The following is a 20,054-nucleotide window of genomic DNA, read 5'->3' as shown; positions in this document are numbered from 1 at the left end:
GGGTTGGAGTCGGCGGGGCCTGGGCAGCACCCTGCGCCCCTGGGGGCCGCGACAGAGCGAGACAATGAGATTTAGGGCCGCCTTGGAGGGTGCGGTTGGGCTCCTCCGGGCGGCATGGGGAGCTGGTGGCCCGGGACCGCGGGGCGGAAAGGACTCTCCCCGGACTAGCTGCAGAAGGCAGTGATTCGGAGTCTGGGGTTCCTCAGGTTGGGTGGCACCCCCCACTCCGTCTTTCGCCTGGGAGTTCAGTGCAGAGACTTGAAAAGGTGGGGCACCTTCTATGTCTTATTCCTAATTAAGCAGGCTAGGAAGTAATTGCTCCGTTGCTTTTGAGCCCCATTTCATCTTTCTGTGTGTATTCCCGCCGGAAATCCAAACTGCAATTCCTGGGTGGGGGTGGGGGGAGAGGGAGGCAGTGTGATAGCATTGGGATGCCTTCCTTCTAAGACGGTTTGAAAGATGTGGTTTTCTCATTCAGACAGTATCTTAGCGTGTCCCCACAGTGGGAGCTGGAAACCGCATAAGCCTTATTGCTTGTAAGCACGAAGACGTGGTTCAATATGAATTAAGAGCTTTTTGGAAGACTATAGGCGTTACATCAAATGTGTGTGGTGTGTGCATTTCTTATATTCTGTGGGAAGAACCGTTTGGGAAAATGTGGGAGAACTGGCAGCTTTTCACTCTCCCTCCCAGTGAGGGCTGATATCTGCAGCATTTCTCTGTGCAAATGTGGAGAGCTGTCTGTGTATGTCAAGTCCACTGTAAAGGAACAGTAAAGGTGACGGGTCAGGGGTGGGGCGTAATCAGGTGATTAAACGGGTGGCACTGAGTCCATAGGGATATTAAATTCAGCAAATATTTGTGAAATACCAACCGTCTGTTAGGCAAGGAGGGGGACACAAGTGAGCAAGACCTGCCGCTTACAGTGGTGGAAAGAGCTCTTTGAAGCCGGGGAAACCAGCGGTTCCAGAAAGCACTGTAATTGGTTTAGCAGTGTGACGTCGGATAAGCTATTGAACTCTCAACAGTGCGTTCTCTATCGGTAATGTGGGAACAACACCACCTGCTCCCCTCCCCAGATGGTCGTCAGACAGATTAAATGAGATAACGTGTGCAAAGTGCCTAGCACCTTGCTTGGCACTGAGGTTTTAACAAATGTTAATTCCTTTCTTCCCTCACCCACTGCTCTTGGGATTTTCGGGGAAGAAGGGGGAAGAAGTAAACGTTAATTGTAATGCAATGAATTATATAATAAAATGTTGAAGTAGAGGTGCAGAGTAGGAGAGTGTAAGGAAAGAACTTAATTCAAGATTGGCAGCGCTGGGGAAAATTGATGGAAACTGCGGCATTGAAGTGGAACCTTTAAGGATGGGTAGGATTTCAGCTAATGTAGATTTGGAGGGGGAGGACATTCCGAGCAGAGGTGGTGCTCTTCTTGAGAGCGATTTGTGGAGGAAGAGCAATGGGGGAAGGGCAAAACAGACGCTCCAAAGGTTTTTAGCTCATGTCGAGTCTGACCTTCAAAGATTGTTTCTGTTATTTTGCTTTTCGTGTTGTGAATTTCCCAGAAACCAGCCTTTTCAGTTAAGTACAGAGAGATGTCTACAAAGCTTAACACATGATTTTTTTTTGGATTAGACATTTTGTGTTATTTGCATTACTATTATCTAATATTTGCATTGAATAAAAAATTATTTGTAGATAAGTCCTCTATTTGGTAGAAAAATCACCTTGTTTTTCAGATTTAAAGGTCTCACCAAGACTATATATTAAGTAACTGGCTGAAGGAAGTGGAGTTAGTGGGCACATGTTGGGTGTGTCTCAAACTCTTAATCCATATCATTTTTTCCCACAAATATTTTAACACTTAATTTTCCACAGAAGTGCTTTTAACTCTTGTCTTTGAAGATAATTAAAATGGCTTTCTTTTGGTTTTGCTACCTTTGGGTCCCAGTCATGTGTGATTATTTATTAGATTAGTGTGGTGGGTGACTATTAGGCTATTCATAGACTTAGACAGGGATCTCAAGGCTTTGCCTTCATTCTCAAGTAGTTGAGTGTCAACATTAGTACTATTAATCCCAACCTCTTATTTTAGGAAAATTAATATTAGTGAAACAAGATATGTGACTCTCAATTCCTTTACCTATAAAATGAGAAATATGGATTAATTAGTTCAGCGATTTTCCACCTTTTTCATCTCATGGCAGATATAAACTAATTACTAAAATTCTGCGGCACACCAAAAATGTGGATTTTTGCCGATCTGACAAAAAAAGTGGTATAATTTTGATTCATTCATACCCGATGGCTATTGTTGCGTTGGCTGTTGTCATTTTTTTATTTGACAGTCTAAGGAAAAAGTGGTCAGTGCCCCTGACTAAATAAATAGTCAGATATTGTATATTTTAAAAATTCTTGTGGCACACCAGTTGCAAATTGCTGGATTAGATCACTGTCTTTCAGTGTGTTTTACTTGAACTCTGGAATTTTGAGGACCTTCAGAAGCTCTGCAGGTGTTTGACTTAAATCTCATTAAAAATGTACTTTAAACCCATAATAATCAAAAAGTCACTGTTATATGACATGCACTGTTTTAAGTGCTTTACATGTATTGATTTACTTCTTGCAATAATACTAAAAACTTCTGTTAATATCTAAGAAAACAAGCACAGAATACTACAAAGTGGTAGAGCTTTATAGCATAATTCTTACGCTTGTATTTTTAACCATATTCCTACACTGCCACCATAATAACACACAAGTGTTTTTTTATTGTGGCAAAATATACAACATAATATTTACCATTCTAACTATTTTTAAATGTTCAGTTAAGTGATATTAAGTACATTCACATGGTTGTGTAAACATCATGATCCATTTCCAGAACTTTTCATCATCCCAAACTGAAACTCTACCCATTAACCAGCAGCTCTCCACCCACTCTCCCTTTACAGCTCCTGGTAACCACTTTTCTACTTTCTGTTCCTATGTTTTAACTACTCTAGGTACTTCTTAAGTAGAATCATGCAATGTTTGTTTTTGTTTTGTTGTATCTGGCTCATTTAACGTAGCATAATTTCTTCAAGTTTCATCCATGTCGTAGCATGAATCAGAATTTCATTCCTTTTTAAGGCTGAATAATATTCCATTGTATGTATGCACCACATTTTGTTTATTCATGTAGGTGGACATTTGCTTGTTTCCACCTTTTAGCTATTGTCAATAATCCTGCTCTAAACATTGGTATATACATATCTGTGTGAGCTTCTGATTTCAGTTCTTTTGGGTATATGCCCAGAAGTGGAATGGCTGGATCATGTGGTAATTGTTTGATTTTTTTAGAAACTGCCATACTTTTTCTACAGCAACAATAGTATTTTACATTCCCATCAGCACTGCACAAGGGTTCCAGTTTCTCTGCATCCTCACCAACACTTGTTATTTTCTGGGTGTATGGGGTTTTTTTGTTTTGTTTTGTTTTAATAATAGCCATCCTAATGAGGGGGAAGTTTTGTGTCATTGTGGTTTTGGTTTACATTTTTCTAATAATTAATGATGTTGAACATCTTTTCATGTCCTTATTAGCCATTTGTGTACCTTTGTAAAAATGTCTGTTCAAGCCCTTTGCCCATTTTTTAAATTGGTTAGTTTGTTTTTTTATTGTTGAGTTGTAAGAATTCTTTATATATTCTGGATGTTAATCTCATATCGGATCCATGATTTACAAACATTTGCTCCCATTCTGTGGGTTGCCTTTTTACTCTGTGGATAGTGTCCTTTGATACTCAAAGTTTTTCATTTTAATGAAGTCCACTTTATTTTTGTCTTTTTTTGCTTGTCCTTTTAGTGTCATCTAAGAAATCATTGCCAAATCCAATGTCAGGAAACTTTTCCTCAGTGTTTTCTTGAAAGAGTTTTCTGTTGGGTTGGCTAAAAAGTTCATTTGTTTTTTTTCCATAAGATGGTTCTAGTAGCGCTTAGTTGTCTTTAACCTCATTCAAAACAATTTTGTTAGATTATATTGTGACAGCTGTTATATCAGTATGCATTTTTTTAAAAAATTATCAACATTGGTGAATTTTTGTGTAGCCATTTTAATATTGAAGATGCCAGAAAATACCCAACATTTTTGGGTTATCATGATACAATTATTTCAAGAAAGGTAAAACAACTAAAATGCCAGAAAAGATTTGTGCAGTGTATAGAAAAGGTGCTGATCAAAAATGTTAAAAGTGGTTTGCTTAATTTCATGCTGGAGATTTCTCTCTGACCAGTGTTCCACCGTAGGGTAGACCAGTTGAAGTTGATAGCGATCAAGATGTTAATGGAGAACAATCAATGTTCTACTACACAGGAGCTAGCCAACATACTCAAAATATCCAAATCAATAAAGTTATTGGTGAAAATGAAAAATGTGTCTTTTATTTTACAGGAAAAACTAAACAGACTTTTTGGCCAACCCAGCAGTTTTAGCCCTGAGATCTTTAATCCATATGAGTTATATTTGCATATGAAGGGTCCACCTTCATCCTTTTGCTTGTGAATATGCAGTTTTCCCAACACCATTTGTTGAAAGTACTTTCGCCATTGAATGGTCTTGGCACCCTCATGTACATGTATGTAAAATTTCAGCACACTGAAAACCATAGTACTACATGAGTATACATGGTTAATTTTTTGTGTGGAGGAAGGGCAGGCATTTCTTAGCATAAAGCTTCTCTTACTATCTCTGCTTATTTGTAACTTTTTTACATGGGTTAATGATAAGGAAAGTTGTGGTTTGCAGTACACTTTTTAGGTAGCATATTGCCAATTGTTATTTATCACAAAAAATAGCAAATTTAGATCCTTCTTTTTTAAAAGATAAGTGTTTTAACTCACCTTGAAATTTGGCAACACTTTTTAAGTACAGTACTTTGCCACAAGACAACTAATAAACCTGTTTGGTACAACACACGTGGTCATTCCACAACCACATCAATAACATCCTGTAATGCTTGGCACTCTTTTTGCTTCAACTTCTCTTTGCTGCAGTAGTTGCTTTTGAAATTAAACCTCACTCCCCTTGCCCCCAACTTTCTTTTGCTGAGATCAAAAGCAGCTGCTTCATGAGGGATTATATAATAACAGTTTTTCCATAAAGTATTGTTCCTATTACGGAAATTTATTTATTACTGAGAATGTATGTTCTGTGGAACATCAGTCTCCTGTACCAGCTTTTAAAAGATGAGTACTTTATTTCATTATTGAAAAAGAATCTAGCAAATGCTTTTACTCTTAAAATACTTAGAATCACTTAGTACCAGAATACTTAGGTTACTTTATAGGATGTGTGACTGTATGACAGGTGTCCATAATGAAGATGCCAGTGTCACTTTATATTCCATTAAATGCATGTGTGTATTAAGATAAAGATTAAATATAAAGAGAACTAACATGTTCTTATACCTTGGTAGTTCCTTCATACCTCCTGGGGTATGGTCACCTCCATTTTGGAAACCACTATACAAGCTTTATCAAATTACTGTTGTTAATAATGAGCTTTACATATTAAGTTCCATTTCATAGTGTATACTATTTTTATATGAAGCCTTATTAAAAATAAAGCAGTTGGGGAAAAACATTCTGATTCTCATCCTACTTGGCAAGTAATGTTTGTAAAAGAAAACTAGGTAAATTTCTGCAAAGTAAGACCTTAATAAAATTTATTTTTCATCACAATTGGAGTTATTTGCTTATTTTAGGAGCTTACATTTGGATTTCATTTGATGCTTTCAGTAATTTTTCAAGGCGAATTAAAAGTACTCATTTAACATTTAATTTAGTAATTCAGTAGTGTTGATAGATTTATAATTTTTTCCTGTCCATAGTGAGCATTTTTCCCTTGACACCCCTAGAAAGATATAAAACATTTTTCTTGACTACCCTTTACTTCCTCTTCCCTCTCTCCTCCCTGTCATCAGAGCAATTGCAAGCACAGTTGCTGAACCACATGTAAGTTTTGCTTGTTCTAAAACTTTGTATTAGTTGAATCATATGTGTATACTCATTTGTCTCTGACTCAGTATTCAGCATGTTTTTAAATGTATCAGTAGTTTGTTTCTGTTTATTGTGGAATAATATTCAATAATATTCAGTATATTCAACACATACACAACGTGTTGAATGTACTACAGATTGTTTATCCACTTTCCTGTTGATGCACACCTGGGCTATTTCCAGTTCAATACTATTGTGAAGAAAACTATTAGAATATTTGTGTATAAGTCTTTCTGTCGATAGATGTTTAATTTCTTCTCTTTGGAGAAAAGAGTAGAATTGCTAGGTCCTAGGTAGATAGATGTTCCCCTTTTAAAACCTTGTATTGAAGAACAGTGTACCTTGTTCTTCACAAAAGTGCATGTTATCCTAAGTGTACACATTTACAACCTGAATACGCCTGTATAACTTGCACACCAATGAAAAAAATAGAAAATTACCAGCGTGTTAGAATCCCCTCATACTTGCTTTTTTGTACCTTAGCTCCCTTGAGGTATAGCCACTGCCTTGATTCCTAACTCTAATTCTTCTGTAAAGTTCTTTGGTTTACTTGTTTCTTTAACAGTTTTTCTACTTTGTTGAGGTGTAGTTTCCATATGACAAAGTACACGCATTAAAGTATGTAATTTGATAGATTTTCATAGGCCTGTGAAGACATCTCTGCAATCAAGATGGGAATATTTCCATCATCCCCCAGAGTTTCCTCATACCCATTTGCAAGTCATGCTGTCCTCCACATCCATCTCTGAGCAATCTGTCACTATAGATCAGTTTGCACTTTCTAGAATTTTATATATAGAATCAATCAGACGGTGTTCTCTCTAGCTCCTTCTTTTCCTGTAGTCTGCAGAAGAATGATTTTTAGATTGTTCCATGTTGATTGGATTAGTTCATCTCTGTGCTGAATGGTATTCCATTATGTGTATATACCACGTTTTGTTATCCATTCACCTGTTCATAGCTATTTGGGCTGTTTTCATTTCTGGCTTTTACAAATAATGCTTCTATGAGACGTGTGTATAAATCTCTTCAGGGACATATGTTTTCATTTCTCTTGGGTAAATACTGATGAGGACCTGCTGGGTTATATAGGGTAGTTGTATTTTTAATTTTTTACAAAACTGGTAAACTTTTCCAAAGTTAATATCATTTTTATATTCAACAGTATTAAATGACAGTTCTAACAGCTCTATATCCTAACACTTGGTATTATCAGTCTTTTTCATTTTAGCCACTGTAATGAATATGTAGTAGTATCTCACTGTAGTTTTACTATGCTAATTACTAATAATTTTAAGCCACTTTTTATGTTTTTATTAGCTATATGGGAGGTAACTGTAAGTCTTTTGCCTATTTTAAAAATTGGCTTGTTGCCCTGGCTGGGTGGCTCACTTGGTTGGAGCATCATCCTGAACACCAAAAGGTTCTGGGTTCGATTCCCAGTCAGGGCACTTACGTAGGTTGCGTGTCAGATCCCTGGTCAGGACACGTATGGGAGGCAATCAGTTGGTTTTTCTCTCTCACATCAAAGTTTTTGTCTCTTCCTTCCTTTCTCTAAAGTCAGTAATAAAAATATCCTGGGTTGAAGATTTTTAAAAATTGGGTTATCTTTTTTTTAAATTTAGTTGTAGCAATTCTTTACATATTCTAGATGCAAGTCATTTATCAGATAATAATTGTGAATATTTTCTCTTAGTCTGTGGCTTGCCTGTTTATTTTTTTAATGGTGTATTTCAAATAGCAGAACTTATTGGACTTCATCAAAATGATCAGTATTTTCTTTGATGGTAAGTGTTTTCTGTGTCCTGATAAGTCTTGGCATACATCAAAGTTGCAAAGACATCTCTGTGTTTTCTCATAGGAGCTTTATCATTTTAGCTTTTACATGTCAGTCTATGATCCATTTTGAATTAATTTTTGTTCACGGTTGATGTGGAAGCCCCCTTCCCCATGCTTATATCTATTTGTTGTAGTCATTTGATAAAAATGCTTTCTATTTTTATTTATCAATTATACTTCAATAGAGCTGGTAAAAAATCTCTTTTCTCCTTACCTTTGACTTTAACAATGCTGCTGAAAATCATTTGACCGTATAAGTGTGGGTCTGTTTCTAGACTCTTTCGTTCTGTTACATTGATGTAATTCTCTGTTCTTTTGCCAGTACTACATTGTCTTGGTTACTTAGTCTTAGGCTGAATCTTGAAGTCAGGTAGTGTAAACCCAAATTATTTTTCCAGATTGCTTTGGCTGTTCGCTAAGTCATTTGCTTTCCCATATGAATTTGAGAATCAAATATTGGGATATTTGTTGTAATTACGTTGAATACCTACTTCGAAATGGGGAGATTCAACATAACATTGCTGCATCTTCTCATCCATTCACATTTATTTAGGTCTCTAAATTCTCTCAGCAATATTTTATATTTTTCAGTTGTCATAGAACATATTATATAAACACTGCATGCTGTCCTATTTGTATCGTTTCTTAGGGCCAAATCATTTACAGATCCTTATTTTTGTAATATAAATTATGATTTGGTATGTTTTCCCATGTGATATCCTTGTCTAATGCATGGGTGAAGGGACCATCTATTCTGATGTGGCAGTGCTAGAAACAAAGGAGACTAAAACATATCTTTATAAACACTGAGGCAGAAGTTTATGACTGTACAATTATTGACAGAATTCTTTTGGCTTGTAGGGTTGTGGATATTAATATTTCAAGAGGCTTATCTTTATTTTTAGAATCAGAAGTAAAACAATCTTATCAGTTGAATCAGGGTTAAATTTTTACCAGAGGATTTTGAATTTGCTTTTTCATAGTTTGCCTTCTTCCCCCCCCAACCGTTTCATTAATATTGATGGAAATATGCAACCCTTAGAAATGTATAAAAATAAAATAAAGTCCTATCATCCACAAATCATTACAGTTAAACTTTTTGTTATATTTTCTTATATATGTGTGTATATGTATTTATGTAACTCATAACTGTATGCACAATTTAGCTTGTTTAAACTTACATCACTAGCATTTTTGTTTGCATTAAATGCTTTATGAGTAATTTACAACATCTGCATTATAACCCAGGATGGCTATAACGCACTCAAATTGGTATAGTTTTTCTTGTAGGATATTTAGTTGTCCTCCCCCTCCCTGCTTTTTTTTTTAATGTTTGGCTTTGATGAGCATACTTGTTTACACATTCTGTCCATACTTTGACTTTATTTTTACAATAAATTTGTTTTTAATTTTGAAAAATTTTAAAGTATAGAACATGATAGACAGCTACATATTCATCACCTGTAGCAATCAGTTGTTTACATTTTGCTTCAAATAAGTTGTTGAAGAAGTAAGGTACAACAAAAATCCTCCCCCAGGTAATAATTTGTGTTGTTCTAGTTCATGTTTTAGTGATATATATGTATATATATCTTCCCATAAAATTTTACTTATTGCTATTTGTAGTTTTGAATTTTATATAAAGGATGAACTATTGTATATCCATCATTCTTTTCAACTTTGCATTTTTACCTCAATCATATGGTTTGACATTATTCATACTAGTTCTTGTAGATCTAGGTCATTCTTTTTATACGAATAGGGCAGTTTTTCTATTTCCCTTCTGAGAGGTAGATAGGATGCCACTATGAACATGCTTGTACATTTCTCCTCGTGCTTGTCTCTTAAGTACCTGGACACTGAATGGTGGTATTGTGGGATCATAAGACATGTAATCTCCAAATGGGTCTCCAACGTGATGAGTTATATATTTCCCTGCCACCAGTGGACATTACTCCACATCCTCCCCAACCTTTGGTTTTATCACACTTACTATTTTTATTTTTGCTACCTTAATCGGGATGAAATGGATAATATTTTTTTATTTAGTATGTATTTTAGAAATATAGTTATTAGGATAAGGAATATGAGGTTCTGTAGCATATGCAGTAAAAACTTCTTATCAATGAAACCTGTATTCTTTCAAATATCCATTAAGAAATGTTTCCAATTACAAATTAAAGCTTTTAAAGAATTTTGATATCAGAGAATTGCCTAAAATGCATTAACTCTTATTTTGTGATATCTGTGTAGGTAATTTAGATCAGCAATTTTCAGCTAGTGCGCTGCAAGAATCTTTAAAACATGCAATACCTGACTGTTTAGTGAGGGGCACTAACATCCCTTAGGTTGTCAAATGAGAAAATGACATAGCCAACACAACAGTAGCCATCTACTGTGAATGCCCTGTCTTGAACCATAAATATATATAGGTCATATGATAGAGTTGCATCTTGTTGGTCATATTGCATAATAAGGTTGTGCCTGATTGGTTAATTCTTAGTACCAGAAATTCTTATATACAAGTATAAGCACCTGATTTTTTTAAAAAGCGTAGGTAATTACTATTATTATCAAAGTTACACCTACTTTTTTGCCAATTGGCAAAAAATATTTTTTTGGTGCATTGCAGAATTTTAATAATTAGTTTATGTGTGCCATGAAATGAATAACGTTGAAAATCACTGATTTAGATGATTATTTGGCAAACAAAGCCTGTGACTGATTTTACTTCCTGTGAGCATATTTGGGGAACATTTAATTTTTTGTAGTCATGTATAGTCAAGTAAAAATATACTTTATTTTAACAGTGGCAATTTGATGAGTGCTTATGATATAAGAGTAGAAATTTACTCTGGGAATGGTGAATGTATTGTCTTTACAAAATTTGTCTTCTTTAACCCCCTGACCTCTGTGTGTGAGAGAGAGATGAAAAACACTTCAGATTCATAATATTTTAACATGTAGGTACATTAATTTTAAAAGTAAAGAGTATAAGTACAAAGGTATAAAAGTTGTGTTCTCTTATTAGAGATTTTGATAAAACTGCCTGAGGACAGCTGTATTCCCTGTGCTTACCAGTTTAGTGCTCAATTCATGATGGTATTTCATTAAATATTTATTAAATGAACAGTATTATTTCTTGTTAAGAAGTAGTAATCTTCTTAAGTGAAAAATAACTATTTTTTAGTACAAATAACAGAGTTGATTCTCTTTAAACCTAGAATTCTGCTATAATGATATTTAAGCTTTAGTCTTAGTGGTCTTTTTAGAGAAGCATGCAGGTAACAGCCATCCTAAAGTGTTATTTTTAATATAGAGAAACCCAAGTCTGGATTTATTTTTAATTGGAAAAGAAAGCTAACTTTTTAACCTAAGAATTCCTGTGGAGCTCCTCTGCATAATTTAGTTGTGTTTAGCCTGTGGATGTCCAATTTCCTCTCCATGATTTCTGACTCGACTTGTTTATGGTCTCATCTCTTTCTGTTCCTGTGTCTTTTCCCCTAAACCGTATAGGCACAATGTTCTATTTTTTATGAACCAAAGCTCTCATAAATTTAGTGACTTTATTGACAATTTGAGGGTTTACAAGGAACAGATCACATGGTGTATATAGCATTTTACTATCTTACGGCCTCTGCGCCTCCTCTGTAGCTGCTTTCCCCAGCCAGTGCTCCAGACCTGCCGCCCTTTTTGTCCTGTACAGCTTTCTCAGAACCTTAGTCTGGTCTCCCCCTTTCAGTGTGTGTTTGATAAAGAGTAGCATTATGTTGCATTATCTGTTGCTGTGTAATGGATCACCCCAGAACTTAGTGGCTGAAGACGCAGCAATCATTTTTTTAGTATCTCAAACGGTTCTGGTCATTGACCCAGCTTAGGTGGTTCTAACTGGGAGTGATTCTTGCAGTTGCAGTCAGCTTTCAAGCCTTCTATTCACTCCACTTGCACTAACTACCACCTCTACCCTCCCGTTGATTCACTTAATGTTTTGAAATTTCTCTCCTCTCTTTGTATTCAAAATATATATTGGCCTTGCTGAGCAGCTCAGTTGATTAGAGCATTTTCTTGATACACCAAGGTCATGGGTTTTATCCCCGGTCAGGACACATACTACAATCAACCAATGAATGCATAAAAACTGAAATTTAGAAGAAGAAGGAATATGATTATTTTTAGTTGCTCTGGGGTGAAAATGAGAACCATGTCTCTCTTTAGAAGCCTGTAACCTAGTTGGGTGTGGAGGGTGATAAGGCAAGTGCACAAATAATCACCATGTAATACAAAGCTGATAAGTTACAAATGCCAGAGAGAAGTACGAAGTTCATGGGCCTCTCAGGAAGTAGTATCTCACCTTCTTGTTTTTAACTAGCACAGTGCTTAAATTTTTTGTTTGTTTGTTTTTAAAAATTAAGACACAATACACATACATAACATTCACTCTTTTAACATATAAAATTCAGTGGGTTTTAATATATTCATAAGGTTGTGCAACTTCACCACTATCTAATTCCAGAATAAACTTTAAAAATTTGAATGTTTTTAGCTGAGGTTTTGCCCTCTAGTTCTCGGGTTCTTCCACTCCCTATTGTCTACATCTGTCTACCAATGGTATTTATATTGGCCACCTGACCACAGAAGGCATTTAAATTTGCTACCAAGCTTAAGAGAGTTGTTTATTTTGATTTTGATTTTTTTAAATTTCCTTAACCTTGGAAGCAAATGCCAAAAATACCTTCTGCATGCCCCTATGGGTAATACTGGTTGCTGTCCTGCTGAGCCTCATTTATCCCACCTCCGTTCCTTTTCAGACTACTGTCTGTCTCCTTGCAGAATGGTCCCCACCTTTCCTGCACCCTTTTGTGAGAGATAACTTCTCATTGCCCTCAAGAAGGCTTCCTTAGAATAAAATCCAAACTCCTTTTCTTGCTTTACAAATCCTTGCATGATCTGGCTCTCAGTTCCCATCAGACTAATCTTTCTATTCCATGACACACCAAACTTGTATCCTCTACCTGGAGTGTTCTCTCTGATCTTTGCACGTGTTTTTTTCTCATCATTCATATCTCCCTTTAAATATTAGTACTCATGGCCTGGCTGGGTGGCTCAGTGGATTGAGTGCCAGTCTGCAAACTGAAAGGTCGCCAGTTCAGTTCCCAATAAGGTTACATGCCTGGGTTGCAGTCTGGGTCCCCAGTTGGAGGTGTGCGAGAGGCAACCGATTGATATCTCACATATCAATGTTTCTCTTCCTCTCTTTCTCCCCTTCCCTCTCTCTAAAAATAAATAAGTAAAATCCAAATAAATAAATACATATTACTACTCAGACCTTCCCTGTTCATCAAATATAAAGCAGCTACCTGGTCACTTTCCACACAGTCCTCATTTAATTATCACTACACTTGTCTTGGGTCTGATTTGTTTTGTTTTTACTTAATATTTTTCTCCCTTTTTTGGTATGTAGTATGTGCTTACTACATATTCATTGAATAAATGTGGAATGAAAAATGCTTGCTTTGAGCTAGAGCTCCTTCTCTGGTTCATCTGGTTATATAATTCTACCTTTTCCTTCCAGAAATTTACCACAATCTCTGGTGTTTTGATCCCTTTGCCATCTTCAGCTCTCACTTGCCTTTATGAGTTTATTCCCTTTTGTAATGGTTTACTGTCATTTCAATGGGGTATTAGGGAAGGAGAGAAATGTAATCTGTCACACTTTTAACATGCTGAGATGTTGCTGTCAGGTTGAAAACATGAACAAAGGCCTAGTTAAGAAAGCACGGGGATTCTGGCCAAGATGGAGGTGTAGGTAGAAACCCTTCTTTTCCTCGCACAACCAAACGGAGGATAACAATCAATCTAAAATCAATAAACAACCAGAACTGCCAGAACATCAAACTGCATGGAACTCTGACAACCAAGGAATTAAAGAAACAGTCAGCCGGACCAACCAGACCAGTAAGATGGGCAGATGGAGAGAACCCGAGGTGAGGCAACGGACCAGACCTGGCTGGCTGGGCTGACTGAGAGAACCCGGGGCAAGGCAGCAAGACCATGTGGCAGGGCTGGCTGAACGGGAAACAGACTCAGAGCTGACTGTGGACTACTACGGCGGGGGTTTGCCACAGTAGGAGGAACTCCCAGTCTCACACGGGAGAGTTCGTTGGAAAGTGGGCTAGAGCCCAGCAACTGAGGAGAGTTCATTGGAAAGTGGGCTAGAGCTGAGCAACTGTGCTGCACTATTCCCTCTCTGGCCCCTCCCCCACAGTGCCACAATGCAGCAAAAAGGGTTGCACTGCCCTGGAGAATACCTAAGGCCCCACCCCCTTACAACTTCACAGGTGCGCCGAGACAAAGAAATATGGCCCAAATGAAAGAACAGAACAAAACTCCAGAAAGAGAGCTAAGCAATGAGAGAGCCAACCTATCTGATGGAGAGTTCAAAGCCCTGGTAATCAAAATGCTTACAGAACTGATTGATCTTGGTTGTAAAATGAAAGAACAAATGAAGGATACCCAAAGTGAAATAAAGCAAAATATTCAGGACACCAACAGTGACAGGAATGAAACCAGGACTCAAAGCAATGATTTGGAACAAAAGGAAGAAATAAACATCCAAATGGAACAATGAAGAAAACAAGAATTCAAAAAAATGAAAAGAGGCTTAGGAACCTCTGGGACACCTTGGAATGTTCCAATATCCAACTGATAGGGGTGCCAGAAGGAGAAGAACAAGAGCAAGAAATTGAAAACTTATTTGAACACATAATGAAGGAAAACTTCCCCAATCTGGCGAAGGAAATAGACTTCTAGGAAGTCCAGGAAGCCCAGAGAGTCCCAAAGAAGTTGTACCCAAAAAGGTACACACCAAGGCACATCATCATTAAGTTACCCAAGATTAAAGATAAGGGGAGAATCTTAGAAGCAGCAAGAGGAAAGGAGAGAGTTACCTACAAAGGAGTTCCCATAAGACTATCAGCTGATTTCTCAAAAGAAACCGTATAGGCAAGAAGGGGCTGGAAAGAAGTATTTAAAATCATGAAGGCAAGGACCTACATCCAAGATTACTCTATCCAGCAAAGCTATCATTTAGAATGGAAGGGCAGATGAAGTGCATCCCGGATAAGGTCAAGTTAAAGGAGTTCATCATCACCAAGCCCTTATTATATGAAATGTTAAAGGGACTTATCTAAGAAAAAGAAGATCAAAAATAACAAACAGTAAAATGACAACAAACTTGCAACTATCAACAACTGAACCTAAAAAAAGAAAAACAAAACTAAGCAAACAACTAGAACAGGAACAGAATCAGAGAAATGGACATCACAATGTAGGGGGAGGAGAGGATAGGGGTGAAAAGGTACAGGTAATTGGAAGCATAATTGGTAGGCATAAAATAGACGGGGAGAGGTCAAGAATGGTATAGGAAACAGAATTCAAAGAAGTTATATGTACAACCCATGGACATTATCTAAGGGGGGAATGCTGAAGGGTTGGGAGGTGCAGGGTAGTGGGGGATAAAGGGAAAAAAATTGGGTAAACCATAATAACATAATCAATAAAGTATACTTGAAAAAAAGAAAAGAAAAGAAAGCATGGCTTGGCCCTGGCCAGGTAGCTCAGTCGGTTAGAGCGTTGTTCCAGTATGCCAACGTTGCAGGTTCAATCTTCAGTCAGGGCACATAAAAAGAGCAACCAGTGAATGCATAAATAAGTGGAACAACAAGTCTGTTTCTCTCTCCCTCATCAAATAATTTTTTTTTTTAAAGGATGGCTTGTTTTCTGAGTATAATAATTAGCTTAGTTGCCTGAAGAGTAGAAAATAAGGTTGAAAATTTAGGTTGAGGCCATGTCAGAGGGGTTCTGAAATTATTTGATGAAGAGTTTGTACTTAATTCATAAGGAACCATTTTGGGTGTTTAAGCAGAATCATGACATGAAGCTTTAAGGAAGATTAGGCTGACTGTGATAGATTAAAGAAGAGTGTCAGTTAGGAGGTTGCTAGAATAATCTTGAGTTTGATGATATAGTGTGGGTCTGAACCAACATAGTAGTCATCAAATTGAAAAACAAAATAGGAGTCAGAAAAAGAGTTGAGCTTCCTGGTACTGAAACTGATAAATTGCTCTGTGATAATTACAGTTTAGCCGTGTGACTTTTACTTAGGTGGATTGGTTGATTGTACAGGGGACTGTACTGAATGTATCATCTGTCAATAATGTGTTGTAAATGCCTTTCCTAGGATTTTATATTTATGAGATAGATGAAACAGAAAGCAGACATCCCAGCTTTGTTGGACAGGGGATATTTGGTCAACTTGGGCACTTCCTTTCCAAATCCGTAGATGTTGGGAAGAAGTCAGGGAATGTGTTATGAATAATGCAGAATACAAGTGTTTTACTATTTAATTCCCTTTTTTCTCGTTTAGTAACAAGATTTTAAAATCAAAGCATCTTAAAAAACCCCAAAGCCTTGTTATTAGATTAAATACCAATCCTTGTTTAGAACTGAATTTTGATTTCTTCCTGACGTGCTTGTGACATTAACCTACTTTATTTTAAATTAGTTATTACTTGGTTTTTTTCACCCAAAGGTTAGAAATGATTGCCTTTTGCCTCTGTGAAAGAATTATGTGATAAGTAATTATTTTTTTAGGGTGCTCAGCTTTTGTTTGTTAAGTAAAACTAATTTTATGATGGCTGAGTTAACTGAGTAAGTTAACTGAGTAAGCCAGGTAAATACAATTTAGGAAAGTTACACATGCATACATAGTAACAACCATGTGTTGGAGAAATATACCATATTTTTCAGAGTCCTTAGGTTAAAGTGCATTATTTTGTTTGTTAAAAATGTTTTTCAACCTATATGATTTTTTCCCTTAAGTTTATTTCTGAATTTTAAATGATCTATTAGTTGTCATAGTCTGTGTCCCTAACTAAAGTACAACTTCCTGAAGACAGAGACTGTTTTTTTTCTTTGTCTCCCCTTTATCCCTTTCTTTTTCTTTTCCTTAATTTATTTCGTTATAATTTCAAGATTACTGAAAAATTGCAAGAAGTGTGCAATGAACTCCCATATTCCCTTTACCTAGAGTCACCTATTGTTTACATCTTGCCTAACTATCATTCCTCTCTCCCTGTCTACGTATATGCACACACTAACGTATAAGGGGACCGCAAAAAAATGGAATTATCTTCTGGAGGGCAGGCACCTGGTAGTACAGGCTTCCCCTGATAGGTCAGTGTTCTAGGAACCCATCTGTATCAATGTACCAGCTGGCATCATTATAAGAGGCTGTGTTTGGCTTCAGTGGATTTTTTTTTTTTTTTGAAGACTCTTTCAATGTGTTTGCCCATTTCATGGTGGGTAATTGATGAGTGCACCTGCTCACAGCACACTTGAGTGTTCAGCAGTTTTTGACCAAAATAGCATGACCACTGTGCCCTACGCTCCCTGTTCACCAATCTCACCCCAAGTGACTTTTTTTTGTTTGTTTCCCCGGGTAAAAAAAAGTCCTCGGGGGAAATATTTTGCTGATGTGGAAGAGTTGAAACAAACAAACAAAAAAAGGCAGAAGCAGTAAAAGGCATCAAAATCAATGAGTTCAAAAACTGTTTTGAGCAGTGGAAAAAAATGCCTTGATAGGTGTATTGCATCAAATGGAGAGTATTTTGAAGGTGACTGAAGTTCAAACATGTAAGAATAAATACACAATTTTTAATAAACAAATTCCAGGGGTTTTGTGGTTCCTCCCTCATCCATGTATACACACATCTTTGTTTCCTGAGCCATTTGAAAATAGTTGAAGACATTGTGCCCTTTATGGCTAATTTCTTTAATGTTTTTTTCCTAAGAGCAAAGAAGTTCTGTTATATACCTGCAGTACTATTATCAAAATCAGAAAGAGTAATATTGATATAATACTATGATCTAATCCACAATCCATACTCAACTTTTGTCAGTTGTTCCAATAAGATCCTTTATATACTTACATATTTTCTCTGGTTCAGGATCAACCATTGCATTTATCCGTCATGTCTCTTAGGTGTCCCTTAATCTAAAACGTGTCTTCAGCCTGCCTTTGTATTCTTGACCTACACATTTTTTTAATTCTATAGGCCAATTATTTTACAAAATGTTTCTTGTGATTTGACGGAGGTCATGCATTTTTTTTTTGTCAGAAATACCACAAAATGATAATGTCTTCTCAGTGTATCATTACAGAGAGTGTATGATGTTGGTTTGCCCCAATATTGATGATGTTAACTTTGATCATATGGTTAAGGCAGTGTCCCTCATTACTTTGTGGGGAGATATTTTAAGAATACATAAATAAATAGTCTCATCAAATTTTCACTCACTAATTTTAGCATCTATTGATGATTCTTGCCTAAACCAGTTGTTACTACAATGGTTGCAAAATGGTGATCATCGTCATTTCTTCTATATTAATTTGTTGACATTATACTGTAAGGAAGAGCTTTCTTCCTCATGTATTTATTTATATCAGTATGAATTAATGGACTGTTATTTTATTCAATGGGTTAGCATTTGTTTATATCATAAGTTATTTTGATACTTAAATTGTCCCAGATTAGACTCCTGAGACCCTCTTCAAGCTTGGCTCCTATGTCCTTATGACAATCTTTAGTGAGCACTTTCTGGCACAAGAAGATGTTGTAGGGGTTTATCTTGGTTTTGTTTTTTCACCTACCCCAGCCCTGAAATTATTACTCTGATGATTACTGTTACTTTTTGGGTAGAATATGTCATCAGAAAGCAAAACCTGGGCACTGGCTTTGCTAATTGCTATTAGGGTGCCATTGCTATGAGGCCCTTTCAGTGGCCATAACCTACAAACACACACACACACAGACACATCTATCTTTATTTCTACCCTTTCCTTTACTTCTGTTTGAAACCTTGAATTCATACTGATGATTAAAAATTTAATTCAAATAGCTTCTATGGCACAGGCTGCAGTTGGCTGGCACTCCCCTACCGCCCCCACCCTCCCCAAAGTGTGAGCTGCCGTGAGGGCTAGATTTCCTGCCATGCATTTGGCTATCTTGTAGGGGAATAGGGCAAAAGTGAAGAAAAACAGTAGTCACCTGTCTCCCTAATGAGGCTTTCAAGAATTTCAAGACAATTTCTCCTACCCAAGAGAGTAAAGTCAGAGCATGTACAATATCCACTGCTTCCAAAGGTATTAACTGCATACTTAGGTAAGTATAGCAGGAAAGGTCCCAAGTGTGGAGCAGAACGAGCAAGATGAGCATCTCTGGAAGCAGTCATGAAAGCTCCATTTCTACAGATACACTGACCATATTAGTTTCCTAGAACTGCTATACAAACCACCACACACTGGGTGGCTTAAAAAAAAAAATTATTCTCATAGTTTTTGAAAAGAACTTGGAAGGCTAGAATAAAAACAAGGGAATTTTACAATTATTTTTTGTTTATTTTTTAGTTGCTCAGTGATTTCAGATTATGGTTTATGATGTACTGTGTAATTACTAATGATAAAATTGATTATTAGACCTTATTTATAAGAGTGTTAAGAGTTTCTTTAGAGCATTGAACTAAGATTCTTTTTTTTTTTTTTTTTTTTTTGCACTTTAGGTAAGGAGTTCCTGTTTGAAGTTTAGTAGATTAAGTATATCCAATGTTATAGAAATCAAGTGTAAATAAAGGAATGAATATGATTCATCATTCTGTAAAAGGAATTCCTTTACTAGGGGGTGCATTTAAGTACTTGATAAATAAAACATTATATTAGCAGAATTACCTGTAGTTTGACTTATAGTTCTTAGGCATGATAATCTCTTTCAACTGTTAAAACAGCTGTTTTTATGCATCCCTATTTGATCTTTAGTTACCTCGCAGTTAATGTACATGAGGACATGTTAGTTATATCCTGGGTTGTCAAAAACAGAGACATACAGGAGAAAGCATAAGGGTGTGAATCACCTCCACTCATATTTCTATTTCCTCTGAAGGAGCCTTTTATTAGGGAGGTACGGTTCCACGTGGAAACTTTACAAGAGCACCATGACAGCTAAGGGGTGGTGGAGGTTAGGGGGTGGAGTGGTTGAACGAAAAGGAAAGAGGACTCGTGGATATGGACACCAGTATGGTAATAGAAAAAAATACAGTGAAAACTTTTTTAAAAAGGG

The 20,054-nt window shown here is 36.5% G+C and overlaps 1 protein-coding gene across 6 annotated transcripts in view; it reads left to right on the top strand.

The window, feature by feature from the left end:
* RAPH1 (Ras association (RalGDS/AF-6) and pleckstrin homology domains 1) overlaps window positions 1-20,054 on the top strand; it is an 86,415-nt gene that overhangs the window by 558 nt on the left and 65,803 nt on the right. Inside the window, exon 1 of one of the 6 annotated variants that reach the window (XM_053918956.2) lies at window positions 892-1,042. The exons of the other annotated variants lie outside the window; for them this stretch is intronic. The gene's annotated coding sequence lies outside the window, so the exon portion shown is untranslated. Of the gene's footprint in view, window positions 1-891; window positions 1,043-20,054 lie in introns of those variants that run through there. 6 annotated transcript variants of the gene reach the window in all.

Source organism: Desmodus rotundus, chromosome 2 (assembly GCF_022682495.2).
Source record: "Desmodus rotundus isolate HL8 chromosome 2, HLdesRot8A.1, whole genome shotgun sequence".
NCBI classification, from domain to species: domain Eukaryota; kingdom Metazoa; phylum Chordata; class Mammalia; order Chiroptera; family Phyllostomidae; genus Desmodus; species Desmodus rotundus.
This window is presented reverse-complemented; position numbering and strand designations above follow the sequence as displayed.